Consider the following 27,626-nt stretch of genomic DNA (forward strand, 5'->3'; position numbering starts at 1 on the left):
GCCCAATGTGTGCTTTTTGTAAATTGAGGTATTTTGGGGGGAAAAAAAAAAAAAAGGAAAAAACTCATTGAAAATCATAAACTGATTCTAAATGGCCACAGCCTCTTGGGGGCCCAGCTCTGGAGGTCAGCATTGCTACGTGCACCCTGCCAGAGTATTTGGTGTTGACTCATGCCCATGAGCACTCAGAGCCAGAGCCTTCCTGCCCACTCACCTTCCAGCTTGTTGGCCCTCCCGCTCACAGCCGCAGCTCTGACCCCGACCAGCAGGCCGGGGCGTCCCCTGTCAGCCCCGCCAGTGCACCTTACGGGACGTCTGCCTGTAGGAGAGAGAAGCCAGAGGGCCTGAGCTGACCCTTGACCCCTTGGCCTCCACCTCCTGAGCATCTGAGGTGATTCTGCCCAGGCTCTGTTCACCCTGGTTCTTACCTCAGGCACCAAGCCCCACAGCACCATGAAAAGGCAAAGCGAGAAGAGGTTTGGAGGTTGGTGACAAGGCCTCAGCGTGTTAACCCAGAAAACCGTAATTTGATGCAGTGGTTGCCAGCTTCTGTGATGTTCGTAGTGGGTTTTAAGGGTTTGGTTCTGTGTCGAGGTGGAACTGTTCTCAGTCACTGTGTTTGGGTTGTGTGGAAGGGTTTGCAATCCTACTAATGGTAGAGACCATTTCCTAAAATGTTCGGTTGGCCAGATGCCTCTTGTTAAATGGTCTGGTCATGTCTGTGGCTTCTCTTGTACAAGTAGTTCAGGATTTGCCAAAGTGTCTTTCCGTGTAATGGCTTAAGTCAGTCAACAGAGAGCATGGGCCAAAATTCCAGGCTGTTAATTTTGGGCTCTGCGGTCTTAAAATGTCCTGCTTCTCCTCAGATGAGACCATACTCTACAGTCATTGAGCAAAGCACTACGTTATGGAGTTGAATGGGAGCCAGGTAAAAAATGCATATTTTTGAGACATCCAGCGGACGTCATAATCACCCTGATGACTTGGGGGGCCCATTGGGGTCCCTAAGGAGAGCCCAAGAACAAAATCACATTCCGCTGGGCGAAGCCCAGAGCCTACAGCTGGGAGTCCTGTGCTCCCTCTGTCTTAGGGAACATTTTTTCCAAGAACGTTCAGGGCCAAAAGATTAGGGACTGGCTGCTCCAGAGATGAGGTGTGACAGAAGCCAGACAGAGACCCAAACAAGCCCCTCAGAAGGCCTCCATGGACATGTCTGCTAGAGAGGTTCATCATCCACCTCAGTAGGGCCACGCGGCTCCCGCGTGGGCCTGGACACAAGGCCCTTCTGGCCCAGTGCCACCTGTAGCACGGATGTCCCCAGTCCCCCCGAGACAGGAAATGAAATCTGCCGTGTCCACACGCTGGAACCTACACAGCTGTTTGAACGTGTGAGCTGAAGTAACATCAGTAGGCACAGAGCAAGCCTCAAGTTATGCCCTTAGGAGGAAAAAGAAGGGTGCCCTGTCCAGTGTGTGCACACATGTGTGTAAATGCACGCATACACACACACACACTCAGGATGTGTAAAGACCACCTCTGGAACGATGGACAAGAACTCGGTAACATTGGTTACCTCCAGCCTTGGCACGGTCTGAATTTGTCACCACGCACACAGTGTATCTTCTCAAACAGAAGAGGAAAATGATGCCAGGGCATCCAGGCTGACTGCCCCCCTCCCCAGTGCCTATCCTCTCCGGGCATCCTGGGCGCTGGTCACCGACGTGAATTGAAGCGGGTGGGCTGTGACCTAGCCGTGTCGTCTTGGGAGGATTGCTGCTGCTCTCCAATTTGTTAATTTTTTATAATACCACACTAAGCTGTTTTGAGGTGTAAGTGAGAAGTGGGTGGGGAAGCCGTCTGCAGACTCCTGTTGTCCCCAGCACAATCAGCTCAGGACACCTCAAGCCAGAACTGGTCCCTCCAGTGGGGGCCTGTCCACCCAGACGTCCACAGAAAAACCAGAGGTGGAGGGCCCCGGCACCTGCTTAGACAAAGAAGTCCAGACTGCCGCACACCAACCACGCCAAGACTTCACTGCCAACCGCTTCCTGCTCGTAGGCTTTTAGGTAAATGTACCACCGTCCAAATCAAAATCCACTACGCTGGTTCAGAGCCCTCACCCTGAAAGAGAACTGTGGTCAACATTTTGTTCTGGAACAACCTAGGCCCTTTTAGCTAAGAAATTGTACCTTGGGTCAGTCCCATCATCTGTTTAGAGTTCCGTAGTGCTGGAAAGCGTCCTACATTTTTTGTCTTTGTTTTTGTTTTAAATTAGTAATGAGGTTTTGGAAATATTTGCGTATCTAACCTGTGACATGAAAACACAGGGACCGAAGCCCGTTCTCCCCCTGCCCTGTTCGTCTTCTCCCTCCCAACCCCCCATCATGTGTACTTGTCCTGGCCTCCTGAGTAGTCTCTGCTGATGACTGTCTCTCATGATGCCCAGAACAAGCACCACTAAATGTGGTTTGTGAATTTGCTGTTGCCTTTGAGTGACTCTGAATCTAAGTGGATAAGATCTTACAAAATATGGGGTTGATGGGGACAGAGAATGATAAAAATGGCTCTTCTGAGAAAACATTTTGAAATCCGGAGCACAGCACATTGTCCGATTTGGTTTACGCTACGATCACAATCTGAGAATTTAAGGGGCAGAGGTTTCCAGGAACATCCCAGGCAGGTCACTGGGTCTTGCAGTGAGCGAGCAGGCCTGGGAACACCTGCAAGGTGGGGCCGGTGAGGTCTCTGATGGAGATCAGGGCTTGGCAAACCACAGCCCAGTCCACAGGAGGAGCCTGTATTGCATGGTGCACTGGGTGTTAGAGGCAAGTAATGAATCCTGGAACATTACATCAAAAGCTAGGGGTGTACTGTATGGTGACTAACATAATATAATAAAAAATATCATTATTTAAAAAAAAAAGAAGGCATGTTGATGGGTCTTGCCTTTCATCTAATCTGATAGGCTCCTGTCTTTGGATTGGGCCATTGCGCCTTTTTACATTCAGAGTAACTACTGAGAGCTGTGAATTTACTGCCATTGTATTGCTTGTAAAGTCCCTGTTTCTGTATATTGGCTCCGTTCCTTTCTGATCTTTGTCCTTCTGGACTCTCTCTTTGCTTCATTGTTCCCCTTTAATATGTTATTTTAATAATACAATGCCAATCTAAAGAATTCTGGTAGAACAGTTCGGGATTGGTTACTGCTTAGTTTTCAGTGGAGGCAAAGGTTTGTAAAAGTTAAAATTCTGCTAAGTGTACATTGAGATTGCTGGAAATGATAGGTGAAGCAACTGTGTATGCAAGAAAGGTTAAGCTGTATTTTTATAAGGGCACTATAAGGAATGAGAATACATTTTTGTTCAGGAAAGAAAAAAGGCAATTTTGTTATTTTGTACTAAATAAAGACTGTTTATTCAGAGAGAAAAGTCTCAGGACAAAATCTGAATGAAAAAGAAAGGTGTAGGAAGTTTGTGAAGCGCAACTTCGGAAAAAACTTTTATTTATGGTCAGGACTAAGATCGAAATGAATGGATTTTATAGGTACGATGGTATAAGTCTGAAATTCTGCTTTTTTTCTCTCTGTTAAAAGGACAAAATTTTCCTGGATTGTTGGTCTGCTCTTGATGTGAAAGAGTTGTATCCCGGAGTCCATAGTCTCTCATGGTTCATCTCCCCCTCTGGTGCCCCCCCCCCTTCATTTTTCCCTTCCTTCTCCTAAGGATCTCCCTGCTATTCCTTATGTTCCACAAATAAGTGAAAGACCATGGACCCAGGGAAGCAAAGGAGGGTTGTAGAGGGGAGGGCGGTGGGGAAATGGGTTAGACCGGTGAAGGGTGTTAAGAAGGGCAGGTATTGCATGGAGCACTGGTTGTTATATGCAAACAATGAATCATGGGACAGTACATCAAAAGTGAATGATGTACGGTATGGTGACTACCATATCGTAAAAAAAAAAAAAAAAGATGAAAGATTAAAAAGAGGGAGTTGTAAACAAAGATGTTATTACTATTATTATTATGTGTTTTCTTTACCTTTGCAGAAAAGCAAAGTTTCTATGTTTTGTCTTTATCAGGTTTTTGATGACTTAAGAGGACTGAAATGTCTCAGTTTGAAAGAAGCTAAGTTTTGCTAAAGACTGCACAATCTTCCCTAAAATGTCTTTTGGCCTCCTTGGTTCAGTTTAAGTAGTGAGTTTTGTCATGATCCATATATCTATTTAGGCCTATGCTTTAAACCATTCTGAATTTTTAAACAAATTGCCTGGGATTTAAATTGTAAGTGGAGACTTTGCTTTTCTGTTCTTTTCATTTTACTACTTAGGCTTCTTTGGTATGTTAAGTCACTTGGGAAGCATTGTGAAATAAATGATTGGGAAACCATGGGTTCTGTTGTATGGGTAAATGTTATAATTGTTGTAGGAATTATGTGAATTCCTCAAGCTTTAATATGTCTCAGTATAAGGTCCTCACTCGCTGTGCTAATTATGGAAATGTTCTGTGTCACAGAAGTAACGGGATTTCCTTGTCAAGTGCGTTGTAATGAGCTCTCATCAGATCTTGAACCATGTACATTTGTGATTCTTGTGTCATTTATGCCCTTGTCGAATGTGTTTCATCCTCAAGGAGATTCATGAAAGGAATTTTTGACAACTATAAGTTGTGCTCTTTAAAATCCTAAAACTCAACTGGGTAAGAATTTCCAGAACTAATGGAGCCGGTTTTGTTGCATTCAAACAGAACAAGAATTAATACTATGGGGCAGAAAGAGTTGAGGACGATGATGATAGTTTTGTGACTCTTGTTTGAAACATTGCTGGTTCTTTAATATGTGTTCTTCCAGATTTAAGGAAACTTTATGTTAAAATATGCATGATATAGGGAGATCGGATAAAATATGTTTTTGTGAACAAGTGGAAACATTTCACTTTTCTCCCTACCCGAATCCTCCAGAATTCAGCAGCTCTCAGTGAGTATTCCTTCTTTCAAGGTAAGTTTGATTATTTGCCAAAGTTCAACACAAGTCTGTTTTCCTTGCAACAGGTCACTCCTGGAAACTTTAGTTATTTTACCAAGGCGTTGAATGAAGTGTCCTGTTGGAGAGAGAGAGACATGCATATAGACCCTGATATGACCAGACAAGTTGAAGGATATCAGGTTGACTTGATGGAGCCCCTTGGACATATTGGCCTGATAACCTTGCTTACAGAGTTCTCAGGAGCCTTGCCAGATGAGTAAAGAGGGTTACTTCCCGGCAGGTATCGGAACCTCGGGATAGTTTGGGGATCTCAAAAAGAAGAATTGACTCGAATCTACAGGTACTGCAGGCAAGTCTGTGGTGAGTATTTGGCTTGGCCTCTGGCCTCAAGACACGATTGCCAGTTCAATCTAGAAGATTCCTTACGAAAAGTTCTGGCAAAGCAAGGTTTACAAATGTATACGGTCCATTACTGTTCTTGCTGAGCTTAGTTAGAATAGATGCTATGTGAAGTCAGTCAAGCAGAGAAAGACAATTACATGGTTTCCCTTATTTGTGGAACACAAGGAGTAGCAGGGAGATGATTAGGAGAAGGAAGGGAAAGAGGAAGGGGGACGGATAACAGAGGGAGAGAGGAACCATGAGAGACTCTGGACCCAGGGAAACAAACTGAGGGTTTTAGAGAGGAAGGGGGTGGGGGGATGGGCTAGCCGGGTGAAGGGTATTCAGGAGGGCACGTGTTGTGTGGAGCACTGGGTGTTATACACAATCAGTGAATCATGGGACACTACATCAGAAGCTAATGATGTACTGTATGGTGACTCATATATCATCGTAATAAAAATAAATGAAAAAAAAAGAAAGAGTAGATGCTAAGCCAGCAAGTGTGCGATGATCGCTGCGGCCTTCTTTCATCTAAGAAACAATCACAGATCCGTGTAACTGAAAGGCATCACCCATCTGGATTAGCACACACTGCAAACACGCCTGATATTTCTGTGCCTCAAAATGGGTCCCCTTCAGCTATGAAACCATTTATCTTGCAAGTTAGGTTGGAGACATCACTTTTGACACTGACAGTGTTTTCTGATTGGGCAAATCCTATCGGAACGCCACCCAAAGTAATCTTGGAATCCCCTAGAAGCTGGTGGTTCGAGTGCTTGCACCTTGGGTCAGTATCATAAATGCTGGTTAGGATTTAAACCCCTTTAAATCTCCTCCGAAGTTTAAATTTGCATTTTGTGGTGATGAGTGTTTTGACTTCAGGTGTCTGTGAGAGGCAAATCTTCACAAGAAAAGACCCCAGGCCGATTTCAGCCAAATAGAGACTTTAGAGATGGCAAAGATCAGGGCTTACTTTCAACAAGTGTTAATGCAATTTGCCTGTTGAACCTCACCGATTTCTCTTTAAGAATGAAATACTGCTAAGATGCTATTAAAAATAGAGTTGTGAAAGAAGGAAGAAAGACTGAGAGAGTCACTCCCATAGAGTTGAAAAGACATGGAGGAGGTAGGGTTTATGCACATCTCCTGTTTCAGTTCCATATAATGGAAGATCCAGGGGTTGATGAATGAGAACACACTTCCAATGTGAAAGAAGATTCCAGGAGGAGTAAGCATTGCTAAGATAGTCCTGCAAAATGTAGTTGAAATAGGGTTGATGCACATCTTCTGTTTAGGTTCTGGGAGCAGCATGAACGTTGGACTTTTGTCAGTAGTTGCAAATGATCACTGACCTCTGGGCCACCTCCAGGACCCCATCCTCCTGCTTTGGTCTGAAATAGACATCATGGAACACCTGGTAGCCAAACCGCCAACCATGCATTAGTTTAAGGTCTGCTCGCAGCAATCCTAACTCTTTCCCAGCTTGTGCGACCCTGTGATTTTGACCTCTTTGAGCCTGCACTCCCTGCTGGCAGTGTGGAGCACACTTTCCGTTTGGGGGTGACTCTGTGTCTCCCAGAGTGCAATCCCTAAGACCTGAACTCAAAGCTGTACTTGTTTTACAGACGGTTCTTCTTGGCTCACATTCCTTGGCCTGGCGGGTAGGATGCAACGCGTCTGACCTCTGCGTCTTCGCCGCCGGTTCCAGTGAGATAGGCACAAGAATGGTCCACCCTGTCATCTCCCCGGTGGTTTTGCATCACAGTGGTAAGTTGTCTTGGTTCTGAACCTCCCGCCAGGGTTGAGGTTCAGGCCTTTATTTGGATGTCCTCTTTTGGTGGTTTCTGTCTTTACATCTGAGGGGAAAAGATACCTTCTTCTTGGCTGTGACATTGGAGACAGGTCCTTAAAAAGAAAATACACAGTTGGTTCTTTGGGGAAAAGACCTTAGTAGGACAGATGTAGAAAGTTCTGCAAGTCCTCGCCCCACACAAAAACTCTGAACCAGAGGTTGCTTCTGTTGGCAGAATCGTGCGTTAGTGCAGGTTTACCGCATAAATCGAGGTACCCCCCCATTTAGTGAGCATGTAGCAGCTGTCAGCACGGTGCTGGGTGTTCTATAGCCAAGGCCCTGGTCCTAGCACAGACAGATCCGGTCTTGCTGATGAAGAAAGTTTCCATACAAGTTGCAGTCTCACCTCCCTAAGTGCTTTCCTTGGAGCCCTGGAGACACTCCCAATCCTCCCCTTCTTTTGTGAGATCACCACTTACCTACCATCTGGGGAAGGATCTTGATCTGCTTGTTTTCTGTCTCTGTGATAAGAAGAAAAGCCATCTTCTCGAAAACGTGTCCAAAAGCTTAATGAGGTAATCATCTCAAACCTTGGAACGTCATCATGAATTCAGTGCCGTTAGATCTTATTGAGGTCCCTGAGGTCATGCGTAAGTGGAAGAGGGGATTTGAGAACTTCGTTTAATCCACAGTTACAGAGGTGCTGAGATCTGTAAAGAAATCACACAGTTGGAAGAGAATATGGCGCTCCTTTATTCTGGTTCTGGCTTAACACCTTTTGCTCCTGGTTTGTCCGTGGTCTTTTAAATCTGAGCTTCTCGGCGATTCCATTTCAGCCACCTCAGGTCTCTGTGTTGAGTACTTTCGGGACCAAGTTCAAACCATCTAACAGGGCGTACGAGGCTCTTTACCATCACTATATGAATTTGGTGCCCTCTCTCCAACCCCCTTATGGTCCAGTCACACTAAGTGTTGCTGTGTCTGTTGTTTGCATTCACACCCTCCCTGTATTCCCACCCTTTGCACTCCAGGCCTTCAAGAATCGGCCATGTCCCTTTCTCTATGAAGCTCCTTAACCTCCCCCTCAGCCCACATCATCTACCCTGTACCTCCATAATGATGTCCTTGTCTTCCTTTGGTTCTCCGTAGGCTTCCAGCCATTTTCCAACAATACTTATTGCACACATACTGTGGGTATGTAAGCAAGAGGCGTTCTAGCAGATTAGTAAGACACTGAGCTCTAGGGCCAGACTCCCTGGGTGCGCATCTTAACCCTGCCCCTTCTCCTTAGGCAAGTCACTTGACCTCTTGGGTCCAGGTTTCCTTGCCTGTAATGCAAGGATTATAATCCTACCTGTCTCAGAGTTGCTGTTAGGATTCAGTGTTGTGGAGTTTCTCCAAAGAAAGCGCTCCATCATAGTCATTGTCTTTATGGTACTTGAATGGAAGCTCCACGAGGAGAGGGAATTTCCGCTTCCCGATCTCTGCCCGGGTCAGTGCCTGGCACTAGTAGATGCTTTAAACATACGGTGAACGAATATATGAATTTGCCAGGCGTTCTTCTAGTCTCAGGGCAAGCGGCCTTGAACAAAATAAACAAGATCCCTTTCTCATGGCTTCTACTGTAAGCTTTAGACAGAAGCACACGCTTTCATGTAATAGCAGGTGCTGTGAGGAATGTACAAGAGGGAAGTGGGATTGAGGCTAGGGATGGAGGAGCAGTATTAAGTGCGGATGGGCCAACCACACAGAGGATCCAGGTGAGGATTTCAGCCAAGGGCCCAGAATTCCCGAGGGAAAAAGAAGCTCTGCTGGTTAATAGAGCCTCCCCATTTTCTCCAAAGGGCTCTTGGAATGTCTGTCTTCCCCACTAGACTAGGAACGTCCGAAAAGAGGGACTCCATCGTGTAATTGTTTATAAATATCCTCGCTGGTGATTAGTTGGACACTTGATAAATACTTGTTGATGAAACCAAGGAATCCATGTAGGAAAGGGCCTTCCCGTTTGGAAATGCAGGCTCTGAGAGACTCTTCTACCTGTCTGTTTTCTTTTCTCCTTGTATATTCTGCCTTCCTGAAGTCTAGGCCAAGGAATACATCTGAGCATTGACTCATCTTCCTTCCAGTGCTATCCCTGAGCTCTAACATTAGGAGGTCACTTTTCCCCCCAGATCCCAACATTTATTAATCCCCTTTTTGGTAAGAATTAGGTTCAGAGCTGCAGAAACTGTTCTGTAAATGGAAAAAAAACTTTAGTAAAAGATTTTGGTTTTCAGAAAGTCATTTCATTTGATGAATTCTAAACATTTGCTCTTTGAGAAGCTCCTTTTCGGTTATCAACATAAAAATGAACCTATCATTTAAATATCCATGCTGTATTACTGTCCAGCACTGAGTTATGAACTTGCGGTGTTGTGATTTATAACATAGATGTGATCTTACCCCGTTTCTGCAGCAAAGCTCCTTAAAGCCCTTGGAATTCCTAAGTGTGGAGGGTGATGGGGTATCTTTTGTTTGCTGTGTTAATGAGAGACTTTGGGACTGAGGAGGGGGCTGGTTGCCTGCCAGTGGAACCAACCACTTGATTATTGGGTGGGAACTTTCAGGCCCGCCCTCCACCTCCTGGGAGGGGAGAGGGGCTGGAGAACAATGATTGTCATGAAATCATAAAATCATGCCCATGTGATGAAGCCTCCACAAATACCCTGAAGGACGGGTTCTGAGAGCTTCTGGGTTGGTGAACATTGGAGGTGCTGGGAGAGTGGCGCTCTGGAACGGGGCATGGAAACTCGATCCATACCCCTTTCCCCGTACTTGGCCCTACGCAGATCTTCTCTCTTACTCTTCCTGAGTTGTATCCTTTTATAATAAACCGGTAGGTTTGTAAGTGAAATGTTTGTCTGAATTTTGTGAGCCACTGTAACAAATTAATTGAGCCTAAGGAGGCAGTGGTTGGAACCTTCCATCTGTGGCTAGTCAAGCACAGGTGGCAAACTGGACTTGTGATGGGCATCTGAAGGGTGCTGGGGGTCCAGTGTGGTGGGACTGAGCTGTGCAAGCTGACACTATCTCCAGATAGGTCGTGTCAGAAAAGGACATGCGGGTGGTGTCAAAGACTTGCTTGTCACGTGGAAGAAACACATTGCAACTGGTGTCAGAATTGTAGAACTTTATTGAAAGTCGATACGGGGATTTGAAATTAAATGAAATCATTGATGGTCTGGTTTATCTCCAGGGATGGGGGGAATGAAAGTCCATGCAATACTTGTTAAACTAACACACGTAGGACGTAAGATCGTCAGAGAGCCCAGAGGAGGGGGATCCTTCACCCTGAAACTAAGGGGAAATAGAATTTGTAAAGAGGATTGTCTGAATCCTCTTTATGTTCATTAATACTTGCCTATCCAACCTTCCAACAAAAGCAAGGGGAATGGGTAGGATGCTCTTGTCTCCAAGATAAGAGGTTGGGTTTCCGCGGGATCAATAGAAGAGCTGAATATATATCCTTTGGATTTTGGGGGGCATACTCGCATCTGACATATGGCTGAGGAGCCTGAAGGCAAGAGCCTGTTTCCTCAGGCAGCAGGAAAGATACACAGATAGAAGGGGGGAGGGGCACAAGACTTTGTTGTGAAGTAACTGAACTTCCGCGGAATGTAAGGTAAAGTTTGCCTTAGAGGTTCCTACGGTCCAAAGACAACCTCCGGGGGAGAGGAAGGCACTACGTGGGAATCACTTAGGTCGAGCTTGACTGGTGATCATCTGATCCTGAGGGACAATCACCAACAAATAGATATAAAAACCGCATACATCCTGTTCTAGGGGAGTAACAGTGAAAAGACCAACGGTATTGTTAAGTTCTCTGAAGACCTTAGGGGAGACAGATTTACATTTTGGTCAGGCCCTGAGATCACAAATCAGAATGAAAAATAGCAGTCAATAAAGAACTTTCTTGTATCCCTACCTCCGGTCCCTCTCCAGGCTTTTACCAGGAATGTGAAAATGGCATTTTGTAGTGAAGGGGAAATAAGCATGGAAAAAGAAAATCAACAATCTCTTCACATATTTAACCACAGCTTGGTTAGGAAAGAAAAAAAAGCATTTTCATACTGTTCATTGTCTGCTGAGTTGAGACTGTTTGCAACTTAAAATGAGAGTTAAAAGTGGTGGCGGCGACTTGCTGGAGGCGGAGCCCACATGCAAGAGGCAGCACCTGCAGGCTGGGGTCGGCCTCCGCAGTAGTGCAGGGAGCAGGGACATGCAGGGAGTGCCCCCCTGCTGGAGGTGGGTCCGAGTCCCACCCCCCCCCACTGGAGACAGCAGGGTCGTCCACGGATGCAGCGCCCCTGCTGCAGGCACCAGCGGCAGTGCCCACTGGGCTGGAGGCCTACAGCGACCACTGAGACAACAATGGAGGCGGCTCCCTTGCAGGAGCTGCAGGAGGCTTTGCTTTTACTGGAGGCGGCTCGTGCATCAGCATCCTTCCTGGGACCGGCGCCCGCCGCAGTGGAGGAGGCGCCCTTCTCGCTGGAGGCAGCAGGGGCGACCACAAGATGCAGCGTGCCTGCCAGAGGTGCCCGCTGCAGCGCCCCTACTGGAAGCTCCCGGGGCACCGCTGTTTCTGGAGGCAGTGCCCCTGGCACAGGAAGCAGCAGGGGCGACTATGGAAGCCCCGCAGGCTGGGGGCGGAGCCCCGCAGGCTGGGGGCGGAGCCCCGCAGGCTGGGGGCGGAGCCCCGCAGGCTGGGGGCGGAGCCCCGCAGGCTGGGGGCGGAGCCCCGCACGCTGGTCGCTTCTCACTTCGGTGCTGCGCGGACTCCAGTGCGGACGTGTTGGCAGCGGTGGAGTCTTCGGCAGCGTTGATCGTGTCATCGGCGGCAGCATTGGAGGTGTCTTGGGCTTCGAGGGAGTCAGCGAGAGCGGCGGCGTCCCTGGAGGCAGCAGAGGCTGCTTTATTGGAGGGGCGTCGACTGAAGAGGTCTCGGTGTTGGAGGCAGCCCCAGCCTCGGCGGCGCTGGCGGCGGCGCCTCCCTTTGACGTCAGTGGTGCGCCGCCTCCGGCATTGAAGGTGGCGTCGCTAGAGGCATCGCTGGAGGCGGCATCCACAGATTCGGCCTCGGCGCTGGAGGTGGCTGCGGCGGCTGTGGAGGCAGCGGCAACGAGGGCGACGGTGAGTTCCCAAGTGGCATGGGCTGTGACGCAAGGGGCGGTGAGGGTGGTGAGGGCAGCGGCGGGGAGTTCCGTGGTCGTGCTGTGGCGCGGGTGTTGATTTCCGTGGCGACGGTGGTTGCGCGTCAGTGAGGTCAGGGGCCCTGGTGGCAGCGGCACCTGCATTGTAGGTGTGCAGTGACGTCAAGGGCCGTGGAGTCGTGGGTTCCCTGGCGGGGAAGAGGATGGCATGGTTGGTTAGGGCTCTGAGTCCCAGGCGGCGGTGAGGGCGAGGATTGTGAGTTGTCATGGGTGGCGAGGGCAGCAGCCGTATGGTCCCAGGCAGAGATGGGAGAGGGCGTGGGCGGTATGTTCAGCGGTGGCCACAGCAGGAAAGGCTGTTGCTTGGGTGGTGGGGAGATGGGTTGGGTTGGAAGGGGCTCTTTCTGGTTCTGTTTCTCCACGGACATGGTCTTGTAGGTTATTCTTCTCTCTTGGGTCCTCTAAGTTATGTATATACAGTTTTGTATTATAATTTATTTTATAGATGTTTTATATATTGTATACTTGAATATGATGCTTTATATGTTAAATTAGTTACATATGGTTAATGCTGCAATGAAGATGCAGGTATAAATATGTTTTCAAATAGGTGTTTTCATTTTGTTCCGTTGAAAGCTAAGAAGAGAAGTTACTGGATTGTAGGATAGTTCTCTTTTTAATTTTTCTTTTGTTGGCGGAGGCTGCATACGGTTTTCCACAGCGTGTGCACCTACTTCTGTACCCACCAACAGTGCACCAGGGATCCCTTTCCTTCACATCTTAGCTAACGTTTGTTATTTCTGTCTTTTTGATACCGAACCTTCTAAGCAGTGTGAGGCGATACCTCAGTGTTGTTTCGATTTGCATTTCCCTGATGATTATTGATGTGGAGCATCTTTTCACGGAACTGTTGACGTCTCTGTGTCTTCTCTGCATAATGTCCGTTTGGAAAATCCTTCCACTTTGTTTTTTGTTGTTGTTGTGATTGAGTTGTAGGAATTCATTCTATATATTGGAAAGTCACCTTTTATGAGATTTATGAGTAGCAAGTCTTTTCTCCCAGGCGGTAGGTTGCCTCTTTATTTAGTTGGTGATTTTCATGGTTGGGCAGGAGCTTTTTAGTTTCTTGTAGCTTCGCTTATTTACTTTTGCTTTTACTGCCTTGGCTTTTGGAACATGATCCAAAAAAAAAAATTCACGCCTGAGTAGTACGTAGGGCAGCTTTGTCCCTATGTTTCCTGCTAAGAGTTGTAAGGTTTCAGGTCTTGAATTCATTTTGAGTTAATGTTTGTGTCGAGTGTAAGATAGTGGTACGGATTCATTCTTTTGCATGGGTCTGTTCGGTTTTTCCAGCACCGCTCAGTAAAGGGACTGTCCTTTCCCCCTTGCATGTTCTTGGCTCCTTGGTCATAAAGTACCGGACCGTAGAAGTGTGGGTTTCCTTCTGGGCTCTGTCTTCTGTTCTGTTGATCTGTGTGTCTGCTTTGATGCCAATATGCCAGCAATCAGTAGAGCTTTGTAATAGAGTTTGAAACGAGGGAGCACAGATTTTTATGCATTTTGTACCCTGCCACTTTACTGAATTTGTTCAATAGTTGTTTTTGTGGTTGTGTTTAGGGTTTTCTACATATAATATCATGTCATCTGAAAAGAGTGACCTTCACTTCTTGGTTTCCAGTTTGGATGCCTTTTATTGATTTAGTTTTCTTGTGTAATTGCTCTGGCTAGGATTTCCAGTATTGCAGTGGACGCTTGGCCAACGTGGGTCTGAACTGGGCAGTCTGCTTATTACGTGGGTTTTTTCAGTAAAGAGACGTTGCTGTAAATGTATTGTCCGTAAGGTTTTTCTTTGTTATTTCTTTTCAGATTTTTATTGAAGTGTTAGTTAAGGTGGCCTTATAGGTGGCCTGCTGCCACCTTTCCCGTGAGCGGAGAGTGGGAGGGGTGCACTGCAGCGCAGGGTGGCTGTTACGTTGGGGTCAGGGAAGGAGGAGGAGAACGTTCCAGCGACCCTCTGGTGACACCCACGGCCTGCCCCGCAGCCCCTCGGTGTGGTTCCAAGAGAGGGAGGTGGTCCTGGGCCAGCTGACCCCTGTTTCCTTCCACCTGTAGGTGTGAAGAAATAGCGGCACTATGAGCTCATCCGGATGGCGTACGACATCACTGGTGAGAGCCCGGCTAGTGTGCCCATGGAGGTGCTTGTCGTCGAGGCTGCTAAGCTCCAGGCGCCACTACTCCTCACCCTACTTACTACAACTTGTGGAAGCAGCAGGCCGTGGGCGGGCAAGCCCGGTACAGGTACAAGGTAGTGGCACATAGGGAGGCAAGGCCACACCTGCACAATGTGGTCACCGCGCAGAGCGCCATGTTCATGCCCGCTGCCTGGCAATGAGACTCGGCTCACCAGCCAGGTGAACTGCCCCAGGCTGGAAAAGCAGCATGGGTGAGAGTCCCAGCCTCGGAGTCCTGAATGCAGTTCCTTACTCCTTGAGGACAGCACTGGGGTCAGGGAAGGGGCAGGAGAGGAACACAACACACTGGGGGATTCCTGCACCCTGAGTCCTACAGCGCCCAGCCTCAGAAGGCCCAGAGTGAACATCAGTGGGCACAGGAACGGTGGGGCCCTACGTCTCTACCAGTTAGGATTCCACTGAAGGAACCTGGGGCTCTGGGTCCTCTTCTCCTTCACTGGTACCCCATCCACAGGATAATGGGGACCCGAGCCCCTCTTGGGGGCTTGAGCCTCTGGCGCAACCCTTGCAAAAGCGCCTCTGAGCAGAGCTGCGTCCCCTGGCCAAGATTATGCAGAGGGGTCGTTCACGCATTGGCTGCCTTTCCCTGCACACCTGCGCCCTCACCGCCTCTGCGGCATCATCTCTCCTCAAGGCCACACACTACATGGCAGCTTGCCAGGCCACAAGTGCCCAGCCTAGGCCCCGGGGGTGGTGTGGCTGCTGCCTCCTGGCAGCGTGAGTCTCCAGCTGCAGACGGGCAAGCTGGAAGCATCTCTGCTTGCCTTCTGAGAGATCGCCTGTTTTTTGTCAGTTTCCCAAACTGTTCCTGCGAACGGGGCAAGCTCCGGTGGTTCTGTGCATGAGTTCCATTGGCATAGGTTAGCCTGAGACCCTAAACCTCCATGCGGCGGAGAACCCTGCTTCTTGCACCTGAGGGCAGGGGGGTGACCCTCCTCGCTCTAGGGACTGAGCTCTGAGGGATGGCAGTGTGGCATCCCAAAAGGGTCCAGCTTGTGGGGCTGCAGAGGCTTCAGGAGCCCAGCCCGGGTTAGAGCCCTCAGGCCGGGGAGTAGCACCCACACTGCTGCCTGGGCTCAGCAGAAAGATGGTGGCACAGGGCTTATGGATAAGACAAACGGTGGGTCGTTCCAGAAAAGATTCTTCAACCAAGGCAGTCGCTTATTTGCTGTCAGCTATGGATGGAAGCCCAATGTGTGCTTTTTGTAAATTGAGGTATTTTGGGGGGAAAAAAAAAAAAAGGAAAAAACTCATTGAAAATCATAAACTGATTCTAAATGGCCACAGCCTGTTGGGGGCCCAGCTCTGGAGGTCAGCATTGCTACGTGCACCCTGCCAGAGTATTTGGTGTTGACTCATGCCCATGAGCACTCAGAGCCAGAGCCTTCCTGCCCACTCACCTTCCAGCTTGTTGGCCCTCCCGCTCACAGCCGCAGCTCTGACCCCGACCAGCAGGCCGGGGCGTCCCCTGTCAGCCCCGCCAGTGCACCTTACGGGACGTCTGCCTGTAGGAGAGAGAAGCCAGAGGGCCTGAGCTGACCCTTGACCCCTTGGCCTCCACCTCCTGAGCATCTGAGGTGATTCTGCCCAGGCTCTGTTCACCCTGGTTCTTACCTCAGGCACCAAGCCCCACAGCACCATGAAAAGGCAAAGCGAGAAGAGGTTTGGAGGTTGGTGACAAGGCCTCAGCGTGTTAACCCAGAAAACCGTAATTTGATGCAGTGGTTGCCAGCTTCTGTGATGTTCGTAGTGGGTTTTAAGGGTTTGGTTCTGTGTCGAGGTGGAACTGTTCTCAGTCACTGTGTTTGGGTTGTGTGGAAGGGTTTGCAATCCTACTAATGGTAGAGACCATTTCCTAAAATGTTCGGTTGGCCAGATGCCTCTTGTTAAATGGTCTGGTCATGTCTGTGGCTTCTCTTGTACAAGTAGTTCAGGATTTGCCAAAGTGTCTTTCCGTGTAATGGCTTAAGTCAGTCAACAGAGAGCATGGGCCAAAATTCCAGGCTGTTAATTTTGGGCTCTGCGGTCTTAAAATGTCCTGCTTCTCCTCAGATGAGACCATACTCTACAGTCATTGAGCAAAGCACTACGTTATGGAGTTGAATGGGAGCCAGGTAAAAAATGCATATTTTTGAGACATCCAGCGGACGTCATAATCACCCTGATGACTTGGGGGGCCCATTGGGGTCCCTAAGGAGAGCCCAAGAACAAAATCACATTCCGCTGGGCGAAGCCCAGAGCCTACAGCTGGGAGTCCTGTGCTCCCTCTGTCTTAGGGAACATTTTTTCCAAGAACGTTCAGGGCCAAAAGATTAGGGACTGGCTGCTCCAGAGATGAGGTGTGACAGAAGCCAGACAGAGACCCAAACAAGCCCCTCAGAAGGCCTCCATGGACATGTCTGCTAGAGAGGTTCATCATCCACCTCAGTAGGGCCACGCGGCTCCCGCGTGGGCCTGGACACAAGGCCCTTCTGGCCCAGTGCCACCTGTAGCACGGATGTCCCCAGTCCCCCCGAGACAGGAAATGAAATCTGCCGTGTCCACACGCTGGAACCTACACAGCTGTTTGAACGTGTGAGCTGAAGTAACATCAGTAGGCACAGAGCAAGCCTCAAGTTATGCCCTTAGGAGGAAAAAGAAGGGTGCCCTGTCCAGTGTGTGCACACATGTGTGTAAATGCACACATACACACACACACACTCAGGATGTGTAAAGACCACCTCTGGAACGATGGACAAGAACTCGGTAACATTGGTTACCTCCAGCCTTGGCACGGTCTGAATTTGTCACCACGCACACAGTGTATCTTCTCAAACAGAAGAGGAAAATGATGCCAGGGCATCCAGGCTGACTGCCCCCCTCCCCAGTGCCTATCCTCTCCGGGCATCCTGGGCGCTGGTCACCGACGTGAATTGAAGCGGGTGGGCTGTGACCTAGCCGTGTCGTCTTGGGAGGATTGCTGCTGCTCTCCAATTTGTTAATTTTTTATAATACCACACTAAGCTGTTTTGAGGTGTAAGTGAGAAGTGGGTGGGGAAGCCGTCTGCAGACTCCTGTTGTCCCCAGCACAATCAGCTCAGGACACCTCAAGCCAGAACTGGTCCCTCCAGTGGGGGCCTGTCCACCCAGACGTCCACAGAAAAACCAGAGGTGGAGGGCCCCGGCACCTGCTTAGACAAAGAAGTCCAGACTGCCGCACACCAACCACGCCAAGACTTCACTGCCAACCGCTTCCTGCTCGTAGGCTTTTAGGTAAATGTACCACCGTCCAAATCAAAATCCACTACGCTGGTTCAGAGCCCTCACCCTGAAAGAGAACTGTGGTCAACATTTTGTTCTGGAACAACCTAGGCCCTTTTAGCTAAGAAATTGTACCTTGGGTCAGTCCCATCATCTGTTTAGAGTTCCGTAGTGCTGGAAAGCGTCCTACATTTTTTGTCTTTGTTTTTGTTTTAAATTAGTAATGAGGTTTTGGAAATATTTGCGTATCTAACCTGTGACATGAAAACACAGGGACCGAAGCCCGTTCTCCCCCTGCCCTGTTCGTCTTCTCCCTCCCAACCCCCCATCATGTGTACTTGTCCTGGCCTCCTGAGTAGTCTCTGCTGATGACTGTCTCTCATGATGCCCAGAACAAGCACCACTAAATGTGGTTTGTGAATTTGCTGTTGCCTTTGAGTGACTCTGAATCTAAGTGGATAAGATCTTACAAAATATGGGGTTGATGGGGACAGAGAATGATAAAAATGGCTCTTCTGAGAAAACATTTTGAAATCCGGAGCACAGCACATTGTCCGATTTGGTTTACGCTACGATCACAATCTGAGAATTTAAGGGGCAGAGGTTTCCAGGAACATCCCAGGCAGGTCACTGGGTCTTGCAGTGAGCGAGCAGGCCTGGGAACACCTGCAAGGTGGGGCCGGTGAGGTCTCTGATGGAGATCAGGGCTTGGCAAACCACAGCCCAGTCCACAGGAGGAGCCTGTATTGCATGGTGCACTGGGTGTTAGAGGCAAGTAATGAATCCTGGAACATTACATCAAAAGCTAGGGGTGTACTGTATGGTGACTAACATAATATAATAAAAAATATCATTATTTAAAAAAAAAAGAAGGCATGTTGATGGGTCTTGCCTTTCATCTAATCTGATAGGCTCCTGTCTTTGGATTGGGCCATTGCGCCTTTTTACATTCAGAGTAACTACTGAGAGCTGTGAATTTACTGCCATTGTATTGCTTGTAAAGTCCCTGTTTCTGTATATTGGCTCCGTTCCTTTCTGATCTTTGTCCTTCTGGACTCTCTCTTTGCTTCATTGTTCCCCTTTAATATGTTATTTTAATAATACAATGCCAATCTAAAGAATTCTGGTAGAACAGTTCGGGATTGGTTACTGCTTAGTTTTCAGTGGAGGCAAAGGTTTGTAAAAGTTAAAATTCTGCTAAGTGTACATTGAGATTGCTGGAAATGATAGGTGAAGCAACTGTGTATGCAAGAAAGGTTAAGCTGTATTTTTATAAGGGCACTATAAGGAATGAGAATACATTTTTGTTCAGGAAAGAAAAAAGGCAATTTTGTTATTTTGTACTAAATAAAGACTGTTTATTCAGAGAGAAAAGTCTCAGGACAAAATCTGAATGAAAAAGAAAGGTGTAGGAAGTTTGTGAAGCGCAACTTCGGAAAAAACTTTTATTTATGGTCAGGACTAAGATCGAAATGAATGGATTTTATAGGTACGATGGTATAAGTCTGAAATTCTGCTTTTTTTCTCTCTGTTAAAAGGACAAAATTTTCCTGGATTGTTGGTCTGCTCTTGATGTGAAAGAGTTGTATCCCGGAGTCCATAGTCTCTCATGGTTCATCTCCCCCTCTGGTGCCCCCCCCCTTCATTTTTCCCTTCCTTCTCCTAAGGATCTCCCTGCTATTCCTTATGTTCCACAAATAAGTGAAAGACCATGGACCCAGGGAAGCAAAGGAGGGTTGTAGAGGGGAGGGCGGTGGGGAAATGGGTTAGACCGGTGAAGGGTGTTAAGAAGGGCAGGTATTGCATGGAGCACTGGTTGTTATATGCAAACAATGAATCATGGGACAGTACATCAAAAGTGAATGATGTACGGTATGGTGACTACCATATCGTAAAAAAAAAAAAAAAGATGAAAGATTAAAAAGAGGGAGTTGTAAACAAAGATGTTATTACTATTATTATTATGTGTTTTCTTTACCTTTGCAGAAAAGCAAAGTTTCTATGTTTTGTCTTTATCAGGTTTTTGATGACTTAAGAGGACTGAAATGTCTCAGTTTGAAAGAAGCTAAGTTTTGCTAAAGACTGCACAATCTTCCCTAAAATGTCTTTTGGCCTCCTTGGTTCAGTTTAAGTAGTGAGTTTTGTCATGATCCATATATCTATTTAGGCCTATGCTTTAAACCATTCTGAATTTTTAAACAAATTGCCTGGGATTTAAATTGTAAGTGGAGACTTTGCTTTTCTGTTCTTTTCATTTTACTACTTAGGCTTCTTTGGTATGTTAAGTCACTTGGGAAGCATTGTGAAATAAATGATTGGGAAACCATGGGTTCTGTTGTATGGGTAAATGTTATAATTGTTGTAGGAATTATGTGAATTCCTCAAGCTTTAATATGTCTCAGTATAAGGTCCTCACTCGCTGTGCTAATTATGGAAATGTTCTGTGTCACAGAAGTAACGGGATTTCCTTGTCAAGTGCGTTGTAATGAGCTCTCATCAGATCTTGAACCATGTACATTTGTGATTCTTGTGTCATTTATGCCCTTGTCGAATGTGTTTCATCCTCAAGGAGATTCATGAAAGGAATTTTTGACAACTATAAGTTGTGCTCTTTAAAATCCTAAAACTCAACTGGGTAAGAATTTCCAGAACTAATGGAGCCGGTTTTGTTGCATTCAAACAGAACAAGAATTAATACTATGGGGCAGAAAGAGTTGAGGACGATGATGATAGTTTTGTGACTCTTGTTTGAAACATTGCTGGTTCTTTAATATGTGTTCTTCCAGATTTAAGGAAACTTTATGTTAAAATATGCATGATATAGGGAGATCGGATAAAATATGTTTTTGTGAACAAGTGGAAACATTTCACTTTTCTCCCTACCCGAATCCTCCAGAATTCAGCAGCTCTCAGTGAGTATTCCTTCTTTCAAGGTAAGTTTGATTATTTGCCAAAGTTCAACACAAGTCTGTTTTCCTTGCAACAGGTCACTCCTGGAAACTTTAGTTATTTTACCAAGGCGTTGAATGAAGTGTCCTGTTGGAGAGAGAGAGACATGCATATAGACCCTGATATGACCAGACAAGTTGAAGGATATCAGGTTGACTTGATGGAGCCCCTTGGACATATTGGCCTGATAACCTTGCTTACAGAGTTCTCAGGAGCCTTGCCAGATGAGTAAAGAGGGTTACTTCCCGGCAGGTATCGGAACCTCAGGATAGTTTGGGGATCTCAAAAAGAAGAATTGACCCGAATCTACAGGTACTGCAGGCAAGTCTGTGGTGAGTATTTGGCTTGGCCTCTGGCCTCAAGACACGATTGCCAGTTCAATCTAGAAGATTCCTTACGAAAAGTTCTGGCAAAGCAAGGTTTACAAATGTATACGGTCCATTACTGTTCTTGCTGAGCTTAGTTAGAATAGATGCTATGTGAAGTCAGTCAAGCAGAGAAAGACAATTACATGGTTTCCCTTATTTGTGGAACACAAGGAGTAGCAGGGAGATGATTAGGAGAAGGAAGGGAAAGAGGAAGGGGGACGGATAACAGAGGGAGAGAGGAACCATGAGAGACTCTGGACCCAGGGAAACAAACTGAGGGTTTTAGAGAGGAAGGGGGTGGGGGGATGGGCTAGCCGGGTGAAGGGTATTCAGGAGGGCACGTGTTGTGTGGAGCACTGGGTGTTATACACAATCAGTGAATCATGGGACACTACATCAGAAGCTAATGATGTACTGTATGGTGACTCATATATCATCGTAATAAAAATAAATGAAAAAAAAAGAAAGAGTAGATGCTAAGCCAGCAAGTGTGCGATGATCGCTGCGGCCTTCTTTCATCTAAGAAACAATCACAGATCCGTGTAACTGAAAGGCATCACCCATCTGGATTAGCACACACTGCAAACACGCCTGATATTTCTGTGCCTCAAAATGGGTCCCCTTCAGCTATGAAACCATTTATCTTGCAAGTTAGGTTGGAGACATCACTTTTGACACTGACAGTGTTTTCTGATTGGGCAAATCCTATCGGAACGCCACCCAAAGTAATCTTGGAATCCCCTAGAAGCTGGTGGTTCGAGTGCTTGCACCTTGGGTCAGTATCATAAATGCTGGTTAGGATTTAAACCCCTTTAAATCTCCTCCGAAGTTTAAATTTGCATTTTGTGGTGATGAGTGTTTTGACTTCAGGTGTCTGTGAGAGGCAAATCTTCACAAGAAAAGACCCCAGGCCGATTTCAGCCAAATAGAGACTTTAGAGATGGCAAAGATCAGGGCTTACTTTCAACAAGTGTTAATGCAATTTGCCTGTTGAACCTCACCGATTTCTCTTTAAGAATGAAATACTGCTAAGATGCTATTAAAAATAGAGTTGTGAAAGAAGGAAGAAAGACTGAGAGAGTCACTCCCATAGAGTTGAAAAGGCATGGAGGAGGTAGGGTTTATGCACATCTCCTGTTTCAGTTCCATATAATGGAAGATCCAGGGGTTGATGAATGAGAACACACTTCCAATGTGAAAGAAGATTCCAGGAGGAGTAAGCATTGCTAAGATAGTCCTGCAAAATGTAGTTGAAATAGGGTTGATGCACATCTTCTGTTTAGGTTCTGGGAGCAGCATGAACGTTGGACTTTTGTCAGTAGTTGCAAATGATCACTGACCTCTGGGCCACCTCCAGGACCCCATCCTCCTGCTTTGGTCTGAAATAGACATCATGGAACACCTGGTAGCCAAACCGCCAACCATGCATTAGTTTAAGGTCTGCTCGCAGCAATCCTAACTCTTTCCCAGCTTGTGCGACCCTGTGATTTTGACCTCTTTGAGCCTGCACTCCCTGCTGGCAGTGTGGAGCACACTTTCTGTTTGGGGGTGACTCTGTGTCTCCCAGAGTGCAATCCCTAAGACCTGAACTCAAAGCTGTACTTGTTTTACAGACGGTTCTTCTTGGCTCACATTCCTTGGCCTGGCGGGTAGGATGCAACGCGTCTGACCTCTGCGTCTTCGCCGCCGGTTCCAGTGAGATAGGCACAAGAATGGTCCACCCTGTCATCTCCCCGGTGGTTTTGCATCACAGTGGTAAGTTGTCTTGGTTCTGAACCTCCCGCCAGGGTTGAGGTTCAGGCCTTTATTTGGATGTCCTCTTTTGGTGGTTTCTGTCTTTACATCTGAGGGGAAAAGATACCTTCTTCTTGGCTGTGACATTGGAGACAGGTCCTTAAAAAGAAAATACACAGTTGGTTCTTTGGGGAAAAGACCTTAGTAGGACAGATGTAGAAAGTTCTGCAAGTCCTCGCCCCACACAAAAACTCTGAACCAGAGGTTGCTTCTGTTGGCAGAATCGTGCGTTAGTGCAGGTTTACCGCATAAATCGAGGTACCCCCCCATTTAGTGAGCATGTAGCAGCTGTCAGCACGGTGCTGGGTGTTCTATAGCCAAGGCCCTGGTCCTAGCACAGACAGATCCGGTCTTGCTGATGAAGAAAGTTTCCATACAAGTTGCAGTCTCACCTCCCTAAGTGCTTTCCTTGGAGCCCTGGAGACACTCCCAATCCTCCCCTTCTTTTGTGAGATCACCACTTACCTACCATCTGGGGAAGGATCTTGATCTGCTTGTTTTCTGTCTCTGTGATAAGAAGAAAAGCCATCTTCTCGAAAACGTGTCCAAAAGCTTAATGAGGTAATCATCTCAAACCTTGGAACGTCATCATGAATTCAGTGCCGTTAGATCTTATTGAGGTCCCTGAGGTCATGCGTAAGTGGAAGAGGGGATTTGAGAACTTCGTTTAATCCACAGTTACAGAGGTGCTGAGATCTGTAAAGAAATCACACAGTTGGAAGAGAATATGGCGCTCCTTTATTCTGGTTCTGGCTTAACACCTTTTGCTCCTGGTTTGTCCGTGGTCTTTTAAATCTGAGCTTCTCGGCGATTCCATTTCAGCCACCTCAGGTCTCTGTGTTGAGTACTTTCGGGACCAAGTTCAAACCATCTAACAGGGCGTACGAGGCTCTTTACCATCACTATATGAATTTGGTGCCCTCTCTCCAACCCCCTTATGGTCCAGTCACACTAAGTGTTGCTGTGTCTGTTGTTTGCATTCACACCCTCCCTGTATTCCCACCCTTTGCACTCCAGGCCTTCAAGAATCGGCCATGTCCCTTTCTCTATGAAGCTCCTTAACCTCCCCCTCAGCCCACATCATCTACCCTGTACCTCCATAATGATGTCCTTGTCTTCCTTTGGTTCTCCGTAGGCTTCCAGCCATTTTCCAACAATACTTATTGCACACATACTGTGGGTATGTAAGCAAGAGGCGTTCTAGCAGATTAGTAAGACACTGAGCTCTAGGGCCAGACTCCCTGGGTGCGCATCTTAACCCTGCCCCTTCTCCTTAGGCAAGTCACTTGACCTCTTGGGTCCAGGTTTCCTTGCCTGTAATGCAAGGATTATAATCCTACCTGTCTCAGAGTTGCTGTTAGGATTCAGTGTTGTGGAGTTTCTCCAAAGAAAGCGCTCCATCATAGTCATTGTCTTTATGGTACTTGAATGGAAGCTCCACGAGGAGAGGGAATTTCCGCTTCCCGATCTCTGCCCGGGTCAGTGCCTGGCACTAGTAGATGCTTTAAACATACGGTGAACGAATATATGAATTTGCCAGGCGTTCTTCTAGTCTCAGGGCAAGCGGCCTTGAACAAAATAAACAAGATCCCTTTCTCATGGCTTCTACTGTAAGCTTTAGACAGAAGCACACGCTTTCATGTAATAGCAGGTGCTGTGAGGAATGTACAAGAGGGAAGTGGGATTGAGGCTAGGGATGGAGGAGCAGTATTAAGTGCGGATGGGCCAACCACACAGAGGATCCAGGTGAGGATTTCAGCCAAGGGCCCAGAATTCCCGAGGGAAAAAGAAGCTCTGCTGGTTAATAGAGCCTCCCCATTTTCTCCAAAGGGCTCTTGGAATGTCTGTCTTCCCCACTAGACTAGGAACGTCCGAAAAGAGGGACTCCATCGTGTAATTGTTTATAAATATCCTCGCTGGTGATTAGTTGGACACTTGATAAATACTTGTTGATGAAACCAAGGAATCCATGTAGGAAAGGGCCTTCCCGTTTGGAAATGCAGGCTCTGAGAGACTCTTCTACCTGTCTGTTTTCTTTTCTCCTTGTATATTCTGCCTTCCTGAAGTCTAGGCCAAGGAATACATCTGAGCATTGACTCATCTTCCTTCCAGTGCTATCCCTGAGCTCTAACATTAGGAGGTCACTTTTCCCCCCAGATCCCAACATTTATTAATCCCCTTTTTGGTAAGAATTAGGTTCAGAGCTGCAGAAACTGTTCTGTAAATGGAAAAAAACTTTAGTAAAAGATTTTGGTTTTCAGAAAGTCATTTCATTTGATGAATTCTAAACATTTGCTCTTTGAGAAGCTCCTTTTCGGTTATCAACATAAAAATGAACCTATCATTTAAATATCCATGCTGTATTACTGTCCAGCACTGAGTTATGAACTTGCGGTGTTGTGATTTATAACATAGATGTGATCTTACCCCGTTTCTGCAGCAAAGCTCCTTAAAGCCCTTGGAATTCCTAAGTGTGGAGGGTGATGGGGTATCTTTTGTTTGCTGTGTTAATGAGAGACTTTGGGACTGAGGAGGGGGCTGGTTGCCTGCCAGTGGAACCAACCACTTGATTATTGGGTGGGAACTTTCAGGCCCGCCCTCCACCTCCTGGGAGGGGAGAGGGGCTGGAGAACAATGATTGTCATGAAATCATAAAATCATGCCCATGTGATGAAGCCTCCACAAATACCCTGAAGGACGGGTTCTGAGAGCTTCTGGGTTGGTGAACATTGGAGGTGCTGGGAGAGTGGCGCTCTGGAACGGGGCATGGAAACTCGATCCATACCCCTTTCCCCGTACTTGGCCCTACGCAGATCTTCTCTCTTACTCTTCCTGAGTTGTATCCTTTTATAATAAACCGGTAGGTTTGTAAGTGAAATGTTTGTCTGAATTTTGTGAGCCACTGTAACAAATTAATTGAGCCTAAGGAGGCAGTGGTTGGAACCTTCCATCTGTGGCTAGTCAAGCACAGGTGGCAAACTGGACTTGTGATGGGCATCTGAAGGGTGCTGGGGGTCCAGTGTGGTGGGACTGAGCTGTGCAAGCTGACACTATCTCCAGATAGGTCGTGTCAGAAAAGGACATGCGGGTGGTGTCAAAGACTTGCTTGTCACGTGGAAGAAACACATTGCAACTGGTGTCAGAATTGTAGAACTTTATTGAAAGTCGATACGGGGATTTGAAATTAAATGAAATCATTGATGGTCTGGTTTATCTCCAGGGATGGGGGGAATGAAAGTCCATGCAATACTTGTTAAACTAACACACGTAGGACGTAAGATCGTCAGAGAGCCCAGAGGAGGGGGATCCTTCACCCTGAAACTAAGGGGAAATAGAATTTGTAAAGAGGATTGTCTGAATCCTCTTTATGTTCATTAATACTTGCCTATCCAACCTTCCAACAAAAGCAAGGGGAATGGGTAGGATGCTCTTGTCTCCAAGATAAGAGGTTGGGTTTCCGCGGGATCAATAGAAGAGCTGAATATATATCCTTTGGATTTTGGGGGGCATACTCGCATCTGACATATGGCTGAGGAGCCTGAAGGCAAGAGCCTGTTTCCTCAGGCAGCAGGAAAGATACACAGATAGAAGGGGGGAGGGGCACAAGACTTTGTTGTGAAGTAACTGAACTTCCGCGGAATGTAAGGTAAAGTTTGCCTTAGAGGTTCCTACGGTCCAAAGACAACCTCCGGGGGAGAGGAAGGCACTACGTGGGAATCACTTAGGTCGAGCTTGACTGGTGATCATCTGATCCTGAGGGACAATCACCAACAAATAGATATAAAAACCGCATACATCCTGTTCTAGGGGAGTAACAGTGAAAAGACCAACGGTATTGTTAAGTTCTCTGAAGACCTTAGGGGAGACAGATTTACATTTTGGTCAGGCCCTGAGATCACAAATCAGAATGAAAAATAGCAGTCAATAAAGAACTTTCTTGTATCCCTACCTCCGGTCCCTCTCCAGGCTTTTACCAGGAATGTGAAAATGGCATTTTGTAGTGAAGGGGAAATAAGCATGGAAAAAGAAAATCAACAATCTCTTCACATATTTAACCACAGCTTGGTTAGGAAAGAAAAAAAAGCATTTTCATACTGTTCATTGTCTGCTGAGTTGAGACTGTTTGCAACTTAAAATGAGAGTTAAAAGTGGTGGCGGCGACTTGCTGGAGGCGGAGCCCACATGCAAGAGGCAGCACCTGCAGGCTGGGGTCGGCCTCCGCAGTAGTGCAGGGAGCAGGGACATGCAGGGAGTGCCCCCCTGCTGGAGGTGGGTCCGAGTCCCACCCCCCCCCACTGGAGACAGCAGGGTCGTCCACGGATGCAGCGCCCCTGCTGCAGGCACCAGCGGCAGTGCCCACTGGGCTGGAGGCCTACAGCGACCACTGAGACAACAATGGAGGCGGCTCCCTTGCAGGAGCTGCAGGAGGCTTTGCTTTTACTGGAGGCGGCTCGTGCATCAGCATCCTTCCTGGGACCGGCGCCCGCCGCAGTGGAGGAGGCGCCCTTCTCGCTGGAGGCAGCAGGGGCGACCACAAGATGCAGCGTGCCTGCCAGAGGTGCCCGCTGCAGCGCCCCTGCTGGAAGCTCCCGGGGCACCGCTGTTTCTGGAGGCAGTGCCCCTGGCACAGGAAGCAGCAGGGGCGACTATGGAAGCCCCGCAGGCTGGGGGCGGAGCCCCG

At 47.4% G+C, this 27,626-nt stretch overlaps 1 gene segment (V, D, J or C); it reads left to right on the plus strand.

Annotated features, from left to right (window-relative positions):
• The first annotated feature begins 15,729 nt into the window (after nt 1–15,729).
• Nucleotides 15,730–27,626, plus strand: part of LOC148107267 (T-cell receptor alpha chain constant-like) — a 42,657-nt gene continuing 30,760 nt past the window's right edge. Inside the window, exons 1-2 of the C gene segment in view lie at nt 15,730–21,115; nt 22,765–22,906.

The sequence above is a fragment of the Ursus americanus genome, chromosome 33 (genome assembly GCF_024610735.1).
Source record: "Ursus americanus isolate L20-20 chromosome 33, mUrsAme1.1.p, whole genome shotgun sequence".
NCBI lineage: Eukaryota > Metazoa > Chordata > Mammalia > Carnivora > Ursidae > Ursus > Ursus americanus.